The 14,488-nt window shown below is 39.8% G+C and overlaps 1 protein-coding gene across 3 annotated transcripts in view; it reads right to left on the reverse strand.

The window, feature by feature from the left end:
- Window positions 1-7,394, reverse strand: part of angpt1 (angiopoietin 1) — a 256,411-nt gene extending 249,017 nt beyond the window's left edge. For 2 of the 3 annotated variants that reach the window (XM_057827812.1, XM_057827809.1), the window contains exons 1-2: window positions 7,281-7,394; window positions 6,878-7,077 (exon numbers count right to left, since the gene is read on the reverse strand). The gene's annotated coding sequence lies outside the window, so the exon portion shown is untranslated. The remainder of the gene's footprint in view (window positions 1-6,877; window positions 7,078-7,280) is intronic. The other variant, XM_057827811.1, reaches the window with a different exon arrangement.
- Between the last annotated feature and the right edge of the window lie 7,094 nt (window positions 7,395-14,488).

Here is a 14,488-nt window from a genome sequence, read left to right on the forward strand (position 1 = left end):
AAATGAGGTGAAATTACAAATATTATATTTGCCGAATGCAGAAGGGCTGACACGGAAAGACTACAAAATTGGAAAAATATTAACAAAGGTGGAGCATACTAGAATCTCCGGAGCGGTATAAGGGAGCCTCGCCAAACTTTACCGACATTACGGAGACCTTCGGCAGCCTCCAAACAGGCTTTCTCCCGATGTCCTCAGTAATTCAAGCTCCAATAGCATATCTTACAGTTGCTGCAGTTAAAAAGCTTGCAGTTGGATCTCTGGATCGAGCTGACGGTCCGCCGCAAGGCGAGCCACCCTCTGTCTCAGCCTCTCGGCCGCCCCCGGATAGAACGCACGTAGTCTCAATATATGTCCATCAACGTACAGTAGGTGTTGTGAGGCACATCGAGTGGTCCTCCCTTGCCTAACAGCATTTTCCGCCTGTAAACAATCAAACAAAAAACTTGTAACACTTACATTTATGCATTGACATAATTGTGCCATTCTACATGTACTGATTAGCAACAGGCTAGCAGCCACAGCAGTACAGTAGTTGTAGTAAATAATATTAAAGATTATCATAATGGCGTACCGTACGCAGGCTATTTTTAGACCGTGACGTCGCATCGTAAAGCGGAAGTAAAGCCGAAGTGGGACATTATAGACCCGCCTTCGCATAGACCCAACGTAAAAAGTGCTACTTTTCTCCGGTAATCTTTCAAAAACGAACATGCCAATCGCGCATTGCTTTTTTGGAACTTGTAGAAACGACTTTAGACATTACGACACATGAAGGATGTTTTCTTCATACGTTTCCGGAAACCAAAAACTCGGGAGGAAAAAAATGTGAAGACCGAATCAACTTGCGCGGACTTTAACACCAGCTCGGCGAATCCATTCACGTTTCATATGCAGTAAACATTATGTTGGGTTGGCATGGTCTTTCAGAGGACAAAGAGGTAAGCCATTTTTATATTTTTAACTTATTTTTTTTAGCGTAACGTTGTCCCGTACTGCTTCTGTCTGACAATGAATGACCTGAAAAGAATTACAATGGTATCTGACTGCTACTGTTACCGTTTCTGTTATATGTATAAAAAAAAACTTTAGTAAGGGGGAAGTGTAAATAAATTATAGGATTAAGATGTGTTATCAATGAAAAAATTAAAAGTGTTCGTTGGCTGTCACTGAGTAGCATTTGCGATCGCTACACAAAGCTAACTAAATTACCCCCAAGAACGGCAAGAGACGTAGGACAACCAGAGGATATATAAGAAAGACAGGGCTGATGGTAAAGGATAGCTTGTGCGATAAAAAAGCTAACGCTATGCTTGTGTCGGCTTGTTCTTTTCGTCTTTTTCAGCCTTCGACACTAAAGCCATCTCTTTAACTGAACATTTTTATGTTCTTCCACATCTTTCCCAGTCAATTTGGCACCAGGCACATCATTTTCAGAGAGAATTGGTAGGTTTAGCTCTGTAAACATCTCCTTCGTACATGATTTCTATTCATTTCCTATTAGGGACAAACGGTGGCTTGTCCCTACTAGGGCTGGGCGATATGGCCTTAAACATGTATCATGATAAATTGAGCAGATTTATCTCGATAACGATAAATGACGATAAATTCGCCCAAGCGGACTGTTATATAATTTGAAAATCTGAATCAATGCATGAAATACAGATTAACTATTTCTTGTTGATTTATTTACCAGCATTCAATTTGATATACTGTATTTAACAATTGTACATGCAGTCTAAACATTACATTTATAAAAATTAGGGCTGTCAAAATTATCGCGTTAACTGGCGTTAATTAATTTTTTTAATTAATCACGTTAAAATATTTAACGCAATTAACGCACTTGCCCAGCTCAGACATATTTAAATGTCACTAGAGTGAAAGGCCCACCTGTTAATTGTGTTTTGCGGAGTTTTGCTGCCCTCTGCTGGCGTTTGGGTGCGACTGATTTTATAGTGTAAGTAATTATTGCCATCAACAATGGCGGGCTACTAGTTTATTTTTTGATTGAAAATTTAACAAATTTTATTAAAACGAAAACATTAAGAGGGGTTTTAATATAAAATTTCTATAACTGATTTAGAACTGATTTATTGTTATAATAAACAAATACAGTCCTTATGTACCGCATGTTGAAAAAATATATCCATCTTGCGTCTTATCTTTCCATTCCAACAATAATTTAGAGAAAAATATGGCATATTATATAGATGGTTTGAATTGCGATTAATTACGATTAATTAATTTTTAAGCTGTAATTAACTCGATTAAAAATTTTAATCGTTTGACAGCACTAATAAAAATGTATTGTAAGCAATAAGAATTCAAGTATGAACATTTATAACAGCGTGTATGACTTGAACAATGTACATTGTCAAAATCAATATGCCTGTGCAAACATGTAATTGTAACACAAATGACTTGCAGCTTGAACAGTACACTTCAAAAAGACAACTTATTGTTAATGGCTGCTGTGATATAATTATTAAATACAAGTCTTTACTTTATGGTTTAAGGGTTTTTTTCCCCCCCAGTGCATTTTTTCATAAATGCACGCACAATAAAAATAGCTGGGTCCATTTCTCGGTCATTATAAGTTTCGCCGTTGGATTGTACTTTATGCAGAATTCTTTACCATCACAAAAGCTATCAGAGGAATCACACACACAGACAGATACAAAATAACGCCACATAGTAATTGCTAGATGCAGTCCGTGCCCAATCCACTCATTAAGTTCAGCCGTTTCGACAAGGTTAGAGCCTCTATCCGACTCCATAACGTTCATTTGTAGCGTTAGCCGCTAGCTAGCGTTAGCCTGGCTACCAGTAGAAAGCACTGAAAGCACCATCTCCGGAAATCGTGAGAACAAAGGAGGACAGCGGGTGAAAGCCCGTCTGGATGCCACCAAGAGTCTACTAAATGTCGGTTGAAAGTTTGGTGAACCTCCCTTAAGCCACACTCCATCACGTTTTGCTTGTAGCGTTAGCTGCTAGCGTTAGCTTACCGGGTTTTTGTTTGATTGGCTTCCTGATGATCACGTGACTCACTACGTAAGCACATTCACTGATTTCTTAAAGGGGAATGAACATAGACGAACAACACAGAATCAAAGCGGGATGAAAAGACTATTTTCTTGTTTAATTAATTTACCGAATTTACCGACATGGTCAAAATTACGTCGGTCATCGTTAAGAATTTCGGTGACGGTAAATTTTCGGTTTACCGCCCTGCTCTAGTCCCTACTAGACAGTAACTAATGTCATGAATATTAATGAGGGGAAGTGACGTGCTGCTTGCGGTACGCCATTACAATCATCATCGTAATAACAATATTCAAGGCAACAAGTCGTTTCAAGCGCAAGATTTTAGCTTTAGTATTTTTTTGAAAATGCGGGGATAGGAAGAACATACCTTCCATAACACAGCAGCAACATGGCTACAAAAATACCAGGTCTTTGTGGTGGCATGACCTTGGTTCCACATCTGCCTTTATGAACATGTTGCCCTCCCTTGTCGTGATGATGGCAGTTGGATGCAGTTTTTCCAAATTGTCTTTTTTAATGGATTATGATGAGTAATATTACTCCAGCTCCACTGTTGTTTTGGATGGAGAAATTCTATAATGGAAGTTGCAAGCAGACATAAGGAAGTAAAGCGGAAGTACCTCGGAAACTTGTCTATAAAACCCCATTTAGTCAATGACATGTATACATTTGATCACTTATTTTGTAACATTTTAGGAGAAGCTGGGCTTCCTGTGCAGTCTTCACTGTTAACTCAGCCGCTGCTTCGCTTCTTTCTTTCTTCCTCAGTTTTCATCTTTTGTGCCTGACGTATGTGTTCTTCCATTTTTGCAGACGTGGCTTCACTGACCCAAGAAGACCAAACAATACTGATTAGACAGTCATTGCATTGCTAATAAATAACTAGCCAAGAAAGATTCTTTATATACAAACTGTGGTAGCCCATAACTAAAGACAATGCAAGCTAGTAGAAAGTAGCTACACAGCTTGGCTTTGTTTTTTTTAGACCTCTAGCCATGTAATGATGAACAAATAAAGAATAACAAAGTTCTCTTCCTAAGTAACAGCTCATAACTTAAAAATGGCGCAAGCTTGTAGAAAATTAGCTTTATATAGCCTGGTAGCCATTTAGCTACACGTGCTAGTTAACTTTGTAGCTTTCTCTGTTGTTGCTAATAGTTTGTTGCGATGGTCTTTGAATGAAATATTGTAAACAAATGAAACGGCGAAGTCAGGTCGGAATTTTAGCAATGTTTGCCAATAAGTTTAGCAAAAACGGTACAAGGATGTAGAAAGGAATTACATGGCTTGGCTTTGAATATGTAGCCCGCTATCCACTTCCAAGCTAACTTGCTTTCTTAGCTTTTCTGGGAGTTTAGTACACTTACCTGTGTTATTGAGCGTGTTGCTGATATCCTTCCAGGCGGTATCCTTATGTTCCTGTCTTTATATTTGCTTAACATTGTGTTGTGTCTTACAGCACAATAACAGGATGTTCGCTAACTGCAATAATCAAGGAATCAACTCGTGTTCAGTTCCAGCAGCTCAAGTCACGTAAACGAGAAGACTGTCGCAGAAAGTTCAATCCAGCCAACTCTGCTGCAACGTGAAAATTCATCACGCGACATCGCGTCGCGTCTGACGAGTGTCGCCGTCGCGAAGCTGCCCATCCCCCCTCTTCGCGCGATTTAATTGACTTTGTATGGGAACCCATCGCGCGACGAGAAAATGTTGCGGCCGGTGTGAACGCACCATTAGAGCAATCGCATCTGGTAAATTTGAATGTTTTGTTCCAGGAGCAATAAACATTTTTCATGGTGATACAAGCTTTGGAATAAGATTGTTATTTTTTTTTTCAAATCTATTGATTGGATTGTGTGGTATCACCTCCATTTTAACGAGGCTACTAGCTTCTTCTCTTTATTCTACTACTAATAATCTTCTGCTCAAACCATTTGACTGTATGTAAGATGGACCTAACTAAAATTTTGATTAAAACAAAATTAACTTTCACATTAGTGTGACTCCCAAGACCCTTACAGGATCTTTTTCTTACACAGGCCTTTTTTTTTTTTTTGTTAACTGAAAATTGCATACATCCCATACAGAAATACCTTGCTGCATTTGCAATTAAAAGAAATAAATTACTGTAGGAAGGAGAGAACAAGAGGGAAATGAGAGGAACGCGATGGTGAGGAACAGAAGCAACAGACGGAAGTCACACTTGTGAATTTGGAGGTGTGAAGGAAAACGACTCGATCATGTTTAACGGCAGCTTTTTGGACTGCTGTTTTCAAACGCACGGACGTAGTGTTTAGCTCTCTCTTTTCTAACACAACAGTTGTTTTTCTCTTACACGTTACTCACAAACTAATGAGCAAGGACCTTTCTTTTTATTTATTTATTTGAAATGTCTTTCAGTTACTACCTGTAATCTTACCGTAAGATTAAATATTTGTAAAAATATCCTATAGAACTAGAAAATGCAATTTCTGTCAAAATTGCGATTGTAGCTTTGCTGTGATGGTATATCGGTTCACTTACTGTTTATATTGGCTAACTTCCTTGTGGATTTTGGGGGGATTTCAGGGTTACTTCCTGTTGATTTGGGGGTGTAGCCCCTACCCAGGTGACACGCTGGGTGGGTTCTGTGTTCAAATTTCTGATGAAAAAAACAGGGAAATTGAGCTTTTTGTAAAAGCATACATTTCAAACATAACTGACTTTAAAACAGCTATTTTTTGCTTTAGTTACATCCCAAACACCTGAATAATGTTTTCCTTTTAAAAAAATAAGATAAACAACAAGACAAATAGAGCTTTTGATAGCAAAGTAACAATTTATTTACACATAACTAAACTATTGAACTGAGAGATGACGCTGTTGTGGCCACGGCTGTATCGGCAGACGGGGTAAATTTTTCTCTCATCACCGCCTGTCTCATCGAGATTTTTTTTTTTAACTTTCTTTTGTAGTGACCACTACCTCATAACAGAATTCATCTAGAGAACTTGTGTGGGGCATGTGCCTTGTGTTTTCCATCGTTCTCCACATTTTTCTCACGCTTCTTAAATCTTGCAACTTCCGTTTCCTATTTCTCTTCATTAATTTCCTTTCATGGTCCAATATGAGTTCTTACCCAATGCATTACTGCCCTCCAGTGGCCAGTTTTAGTGTTTTAAAATGGGTTTTGAGCATTGTGCTTTGGAGCAAAGTTGCATCAGAACCTAGAGATGTCTCTTGTGAAAAAAAAAAAAAAAAAAAAAACGTAAAAGACGTACAAATACGTTTTTGGGACACTGAAACAATTAAAAATAGAACATATTTATATGTTTTTGGGACGAAATGAGTTAATGACATCTGTCATACACATTCACTAATGCCCATGATACATGTCATAATTATGATGGTCTTATGACGTTGCTGTCAAATAAAGTGTTACCCATTACCACAAATAAACCAACAAATAAGCTGCAAGATTCGAAATGAAGGAAAAATGTAGCGGCTTATAGTCCGAAAATTACGGTAGTTTGGTGCCTCCACTTAGTAGAATATATTAAACTCTAATAAGAAATAATAAAAAGGTTTCAGTCTTTCATTTAATTAGAAAGTGTACTAGTATTTTCTTTAAATCACACAATAGAATTTTAAACTTTTCATACACTAATATACTGTATAAACACCAGGAAATCAAAAGATGTAAGAGGAAAAATTCCCACCCAGCCAAAAACTACCCGGCTCAGGCCTGAGTCCATACATGAAAACGTTGAGGCCATAAACTTAGGCCATTGGACCATTTCGCTTTAACAGAAAAAAAATATGTGAATTTTCTGTTTGCATCAGTACTCACTGTGCGATGTTCTTGAGGGAGATGGAGAAAGGTTAGAAAGAAGAAGAAAAAGAGATGAGCTCTGGTCGATGGCAGTTGAGAACGATGAGATGCTGCGCAGCCCAACACGCCGTTGACGCCCTTTTTCCCCCCCACTCCAGTGGTCCTCAAGCAATTTAACCCCCAAAAAATAAAGGTCCAAGGAGCACACACGGTGAGTCCTTTAACAAGCAGATATCTACACTTAGCTAGTGTAAAACATTCGGAGCCTATTTGAAATCTGAGTTCAAAAACAGCAAAATGCACACACGTTTATGAGGAAATAAGTTTTCACTCGCCGCTAGCATGTTAGCACGCGCTAATCGCTAATAACGTTTAGCTTCTTTTTACAGCAACATGAGTTATATTGCTCGTTTTCATTTACCTTCGTTAGGTTTCAATGTCCACACACCGTTGATAAACTCAGCATTTATCGTCGTGTGACGCTGAAAAACTCCCTTATTCCTTGTTCTAGCCCAAAATCCCTCCCCCTTGTTGTGTTCCCCGTTAGCATTCTACATCAGTACATAGACAAACAACCAATCAGCAGGCTCATATGAGATAAATGACAGTTGAGATGGGGAAAAAAAACACTTGCTCTCGAACAGATATTACACTTTCAATAATAATCACATCATCATAGTGGAAATGAATTAAATTCAACATAACATTTGAACATATTTTAGAACTTTTTTTTTCTTTTAATGCCTATTATTTTAAGTGCTACTTATATCTTAACAATTTATCTGTTTATTAACTAACTATTGAAATAGTGTAAGGTTTTTTTTCCCTCTGGGTTAAAGGGGGCATTTCGGGTTCACTTCCTGTACATATTGGGTCACTTCCTGTTAATTTTGGGGCATTTCAGGGTAACTTCCTGTGTTTATTGGGTAATTTCCTATTGAGTCTGAGTCACTTGGTTGTAAAATCAGTATGACTGAACAGTAAAACTAAAAGTTTTTTTGCCATCGAAATGAATGGCGAATAGGGCCATTGGAACTCAATGGGAAATTTTGCCCATTAGAAATAAATGGGTATGTTTTTGGCAATTTATGGCTGAACCACAGACTTAATAATGATATTGACCGGACACCAGGCGCGGGGCTGGTTAATAGGGGGCCTATTTCTGTCAAAGCTGACCGAGTGGAAACACAGAAAAAGAGCTTTTTACGTTGAAAATTCTTGTGAATAAATGTTTAAATCCCTAAATTCTTTATACTGTAGATGTGGACGTAAAACAGTTTAGATTCTTGGTTAAAAGCAAAAAAAAAACAAAAAAAACGGGCAGTTCACAATTATTTTACGTAAATATTTCAAATAGGCTGCTAATCTTTAAGCTACACTGTGGCGCCGCCTTATCACCACAAAGAGCTTTTTCCGTTGAAAATCCCTGTGAAAAAATGGTTAAATCCAAGAACTCTTTATAGATGTGGACGTAAAACAGTCTCGATTCTTGGTCAAAAGCAGAAAAACGTGCAGTTAGCATTCATTTAACGTAAATATTGTGAACCATGACGCCAATTCTGTAGCGGCTAATTTCTCCCATTGATTTTTTTTCACAACGTTTCGAAATGCATGCATGGTACGAAAAATATAATAATTGCCTTCAATCCTCAAACAAATCACTCCTGAGACAATCCTCGCTGTCTGTATGTGGTACAGCTTTTGTATTTTTTCAACCTAAATCCAGCGTTAGATAGCTGCATGCGCGTGTTTGAGAATAACTCCTCATGATGTGGGAAGGCCCGCTACTTGAAGGTGTGGCACAGTATCTGATGGATGTGACCCGTCTATCTAATTATGAGGTCTATGGCTGAACCGTATGTTTTCAGCAAAAACTGCATAGACCTTTTGTGCCTCATAGCGTTTTGAATTTTTTGATGTATGAATGATGTGATTTGGACACAAAGTGCATTGAAATATTGCTAGTAATGATAGCATTTGAAGTATTTTCATCAAAAACCTCCAAGCGTGAGACACGGATGACAGAATGCCCCTAATGTCAGAACAATGTTTGAGGAGGATCTGCTTCCTCACTGACATTGTCTAGCTTGTCCTTGCCCATGCCCTGTGGACCCATGCCCAGGACAAGGGGATCTCCCAGGCCAAGCTGCCCAATGGTCCAGTTAATCATATGCAGCGCCATAAGGAAGCTTATGTCGGTCGATAGCGTACCGCGGCGATTCAACGCCAGAGAGTAGCGAGGGCCTGTCTGAGGGGACCATCTTGGCACCAAAGGCCTTGGCATGAATTTGACAACAAGTGTGCCCATCAAAAGAAGCGCTGGTGCCCCCTGTGACTTCTCCCAGTGTCCAGGTCCTGCTGTGGGTGGCTGACCTCACTGAATGGAGACACAGAGTCCCTGCTGACCAACACAAACACATTCACGACGCTTTCTCAGCATGGAGACAAAAACCATGAAGGGCACACGTGGTCATTCAAAGCTTGTTCTGATCACAATCCTATTCAGCAGATTTGATAGGAAGTAAAAATGAGATTGTGGCGGGGGTGCTCCCATTATAGCCAAAATTCCTACAGACAGAAGAACAGATATAAAAGCTGTCCCCACATCTGCGTGTTTTAAGACTGCAATACCCCGCCACTGTATCACCTATTTAACAAGTTCAGATAAGTGATAATAGCACCTTGAGGATTTGATGACGCACACAAAGAGTTATGAATTCAAATGTGATGTCCTGGGACATACGATTCAGTTTACACGAGCGACACGTTCATACAACCCAAATATGAAGCAGTTCTCTGATAGAGATCTTTTATCAGGAACATTTTAAACAGCATTATTGGGATTTTGAGTTCTGGTTGTACTTTAAAAACTGACTAGATACTGCAATTTTATGTAGAAATTACTATTGGGCTTTGCTGTGGTAGATAAAGATCTAAGACCTGCCCAGGTTGATTTGGGGACATTTCGGGGACAATTTCTGTTGATTTGAGGACATTTCGGGGGCAGCTCCTGTTGATATCAGGACATTTCCTGTTGATTTGGGGACACTTCCTGTTGATTTGAGGACATTCTGGGAACACGTCCCGTTGCAATGAGGTGACTTTGTGTTGATTTGGGAACATTTGAAGGACATGTCCTTTTGATATTAGGTTACTTCCTGTTGATTTGGGGACATTTTGGGGACACGTCCAATTGACATCGGGTCACTTCTTGTTGATTTGGGGACATTTCGGGGACTCGTCCAGTTGAAATCAGGTCACTTCCAGTTGATTGTGGGACATTTCAGGGACACTTCTATTGATATCGGGTCACTTCCAGTTGATTTGGGGACACTTGGAGGACACGTCCGTTGATATTAGGTCACTTACAGTTGATTTGGGGGAGACACGTCCTGTTGATATCAAGTCACTTCCAGTTGATTTGGGGACACTTGGAGGACACGTCCGTTGATATTAGGTCACTTTCAGTTGATTTGGGGAGATTTCGGGGACAATTCCATTGATATCAGGTCACTTCCTGTTGATTTGGGGATGTTTGGGGACACGTCCTGTTGATATTAGGACACTTACTATTGAATAAGGGACATTTTGGGGACATGTCCTGTGGATACCAGGTCACTTCCAGTTGATTCAAGGACATTTGGGGGACACGTCCTGTTGATATCGGGTCACTTCCAGTTGATTGGGGACACTTGGGCGACACGTCCTGTTGATATCAGGTCACTTCCAGTTGATTTGGTGACATTTCTGGGACACTTCTATTGATATCAGATCAATTCCAATTGATTTGAGGACATCTGGGGGACACGTGCTGTTGATATCAGGTCACTCCCAGTTGATTTGGGGACATTTGGGGGACCCATCCTGTTGATATCAGGTCACTTCCAGTTCATTTGGGGACATTTTGGGGACACGACTTGTTGACACCAGGTTACTTCCAGTTGATTTGGGGACATTTGGGGGACACGTCCTGTTGATATCAGGTCACTTCCTGTTAATTTGGGGACATTTCGGGGACATGTCCTGTTGATATCAGTTCACTTCCAGTTGATTTTGGGACATTTCGGGGGACATGTCCTGTTGATATCAGTTCACTTCCAGTTGATTTTGGGACATTTCGGGGGACATGTCCTGTTGATATCAGTTCACTTCCAGTTGATTTTGGGACATTTCGGGGGACATGTCCTGTTGATATCAGGTCACTTCCAATTGATTTGGGGACATTTTAGGGACAGTTTTTTTAGACAAATCGTTGGGTTTAGGGATGGACAACCGAATCGCCTCCACTCTCAATAGTCGACACACTTAGCACGATAGCGCATTAACCTCAATAAAACTGAACCATATTGCTAGATTTTGATGAATGTCTTTAGGATCGGTCAGTGCACATGGACTTATATTAATGTGTGCATGTCACATCTGTGCCGTAAATAGGCGGCTGTTAAGCAAAGCATGAGTGGATTTAGTATCAATGAGCGCTCTCCGCAAAAAGAGCAGCATGGATTGACAGCGTGGTGAGGCTGGCCTCTGGCCGCCACTGACCTTTGGTAATCCTCAGTGTCTTCACACCTCTGCAAGACAAGCTCTGTCATCCCAACGCACATGACATCACATACGCCTTTCCCCCCCGCATTTTACCGTCTCTTCAATTAAAAGCCTAATGGATATTTTAACACTCTGCCATTTTAATGACGGCATCCAAATCTGCTGCTGTTGGATATCTATAAGGAGAAGACAGAAGAAAGGGATTGGAGGTAGGATCTTACAGGTTAGGACTGAGAATCTAACCACTTTTTTTCACGCTCCAAAGACCCAAAGGGGTGGTCCTGGCTCGGGCATCTAGCCGGAGAGCCTAGTGTCACCTCAGTGACATGGAAGCCACACTGGCTGTCACTTTGCATCTCCGACGCCCAACGAGGGAGACTATGAGCAGCCTGACTGGAGCATGGAAAAGTGAGGACCCAAAATGCTTAAGACATATTTGGCTCAGAGACAAATTGGGATGTACAAACCCAAACTTGTGACCCCTCCACTCGCTTGTTTTACTTCCTTTTGACACTGTATGTGAACTTTTCAGCATTTTTCTGACCTTTTGCAATCTTGGTGACTGCTCTAGATCAGTGGCGGTTATAGGGGCACTGGCCCCACCTCTAATTTGAATGGCACCTGTAGTGCCCCTTTTCCCATTTTAGCACAAAGTATGGCAATTGGAGAATCCTTTTCTGAAGTGAGACAGAATGAGATAATGTTGTTTCTAGAGTATTTTAAATATTAATGCTGCTTTTCATTGTTAAAATTACTTTTTGAAAAAGTGATTAAAATTATTGTTTTATGTATTGTACCCAAGCCTGTCGACAGGGGGGAGGCAATCGGGTATGTTGTCCTGGGCCTCAGGACCATAGAGGCCCCTGAATGACCCTTAATTTGTTTTACTTTACATTGACATATTTTTTTTAATTTAAATCATTGTCTGATTAAATGTTATGTTCGACTTGATATACTAGTATACTTAAAAACTTCAACATATATTCAAAATATATATTTTTTCCTTTTTTTGCACAACACCCCCCATCTGACTTAGCAGAGAATGGTTTGACACCGCTCTGGCGCACTCAAGGCTACACTATGTATGTGCCCTGAAGCGGGAAATTAAAGTCTGCCATTGTTATAAACTCTAAACATGAAGAGTTGTCATAAATCTGGTGTGCAAAAAAGAAGTGAAAAAGAGATGAACGAGTTTTTACAAGGGGGACAAGAAGCCAGAGAATTAGGCTGTGGACGGTGATGTTGGTAAGTGAACGACAGCCGCTAACACTGAACATATATACTATACCATATCACAGGGGAGGCTTAACAACCTAGTCATGCTCTCCATTGAGCGTGAACTTGCTCAAAAACTGGATTTCACTGATGTTATAAATGACTTTGCTGTCAAAAAACACTAAGCGCATCACTGTTTGAGGGCCTGATAACCCCAGGGATGTGGAGGCGCCAGGCACAGGATGTGTAGTTATACTGTTTTGTTGCTTAGCGGGAAGGCATAGCACTCTCAGTTGTATTGGATTGTAGCCATCTATTGTAGGAACAATAGATGGAAATTGTTTGTTTATAATGTGTCACATCACATTACAGTCTGTTAAATTTAACTGTCCATCTCGAACTAAATAATTTGAAAATGTACATTGTCATTGCTTGCAAAGCGTTAAAAGTACTGTGTATGTTGTTGTCACAAGCCGATTGCAGGGGTGGGGTGGGGGGGGGGGGGGGGGCCTATAACGGTCTCTTTTCCCCGGGCCCCTGCAAGTCTTGACAGCCCTGATTGTACCCTGACTTGCACAAAGCATGATTACCATAATTTTCAGACTATAAGACCCTACTTAAAAGCTTGGATCTTTTACATCCATTCAAAAGAGAAATAATTTGCCGAATAACACTAAATGACATCTGTTATAAGAAATCATTAATGCTCATGACAGTGTCATGTCATACTTATGATTGTGTAATGACAGTCTTATGGCACCACTGTCAAAGTGTTACCAAATAGCATAATGAGCAATTAATGAAACAACCGGAACAGTAACTGAAGAAATAATTACCACATAACATGAATTTTGATTGTTATTTACATATGTAGCGCTGCAATGCATGCTAGGAGGCATGTTGGACAACAACAGTGTTGACAGCAGGTGGCAGCAGAGGTTGACTGTCTCCCCCAAGGGAGCAGTGATGGCCAAATGAAACTTCTTGAAGCAATAAAGCTTTTTAGCCAATTGGTTCAAAGCTTCATAGTGGTTCATTTGGTCTTATGACAGTCATATGATGCCACTGTCAAATAGTCTTTCCGGTTAATACCTTTTGGTATAAATATCCCATAACACAGTGAGGAAAGTTGCGTCTTATAGTCCAGTGCGGCTTATCTATGAAAAAATGCAGTTTTTGTGCCAAATTTGGTGGGTGGCGGCTTATAGCCAGGTGCGACTTTTAGTGTGAAAATTATGGTAAGTACAAATTACAGGAAGTCCCCGGGTTACGTACGCGTTACGTTCCTACGCTGGTGACGTAACCCGAATTTCCACGTATGTCAAAATTATCCCTTTAAGTACTCGTACAAAATAACTATCCAAAATGCCCAAAAGTACTGTATTTCGTTAAATGATGGAGGATACACTGCCCTCTTGTGGCAGCATTGGGTCTACATGGACTGTCACCTTGTATGACTGAGAAGCAGACTCAAACATCTGAAATGGATAAGGAATAGCTGTGTTCTGGTTTGGCCCACATCAGGCTGTAAGTCGTTTCAGGTAATATAAATTTGTGTATGCGTTTGCAATTATGTTTACAGCTACCTTTTGTGGAGTTACAGTATGTGTGAGAGATTTGCTATTAGAATTGTAAATACTAGGGCTGTAAAACGATTAAAACTTTTAATCGAGTTAATTACAGCTTTAAAATTAATTAATCATAATTAATCGCAATTAATCGCAATTCAAACCATCTATAAAATATGCCATATTTTTCTGTAAATTATTGTTGGAATGGAAAGATAAGACACAAGATGGAAATATACATTCAACATAAGGACTGTATTTGTTTATTATAACAATAAATCAACAAGATGGCATTAACATT

Source organism: Corythoichthys intestinalis, chromosome 22, assembly GCF_030265065.1.
Source record: "Corythoichthys intestinalis isolate RoL2023-P3 chromosome 22, ASM3026506v1, whole genome shotgun sequence".
NCBI classification, from domain to species: Eukaryota; Metazoa; Chordata; class Actinopteri; order Syngnathiformes; family Syngnathidae; genus Corythoichthys; species Corythoichthys intestinalis.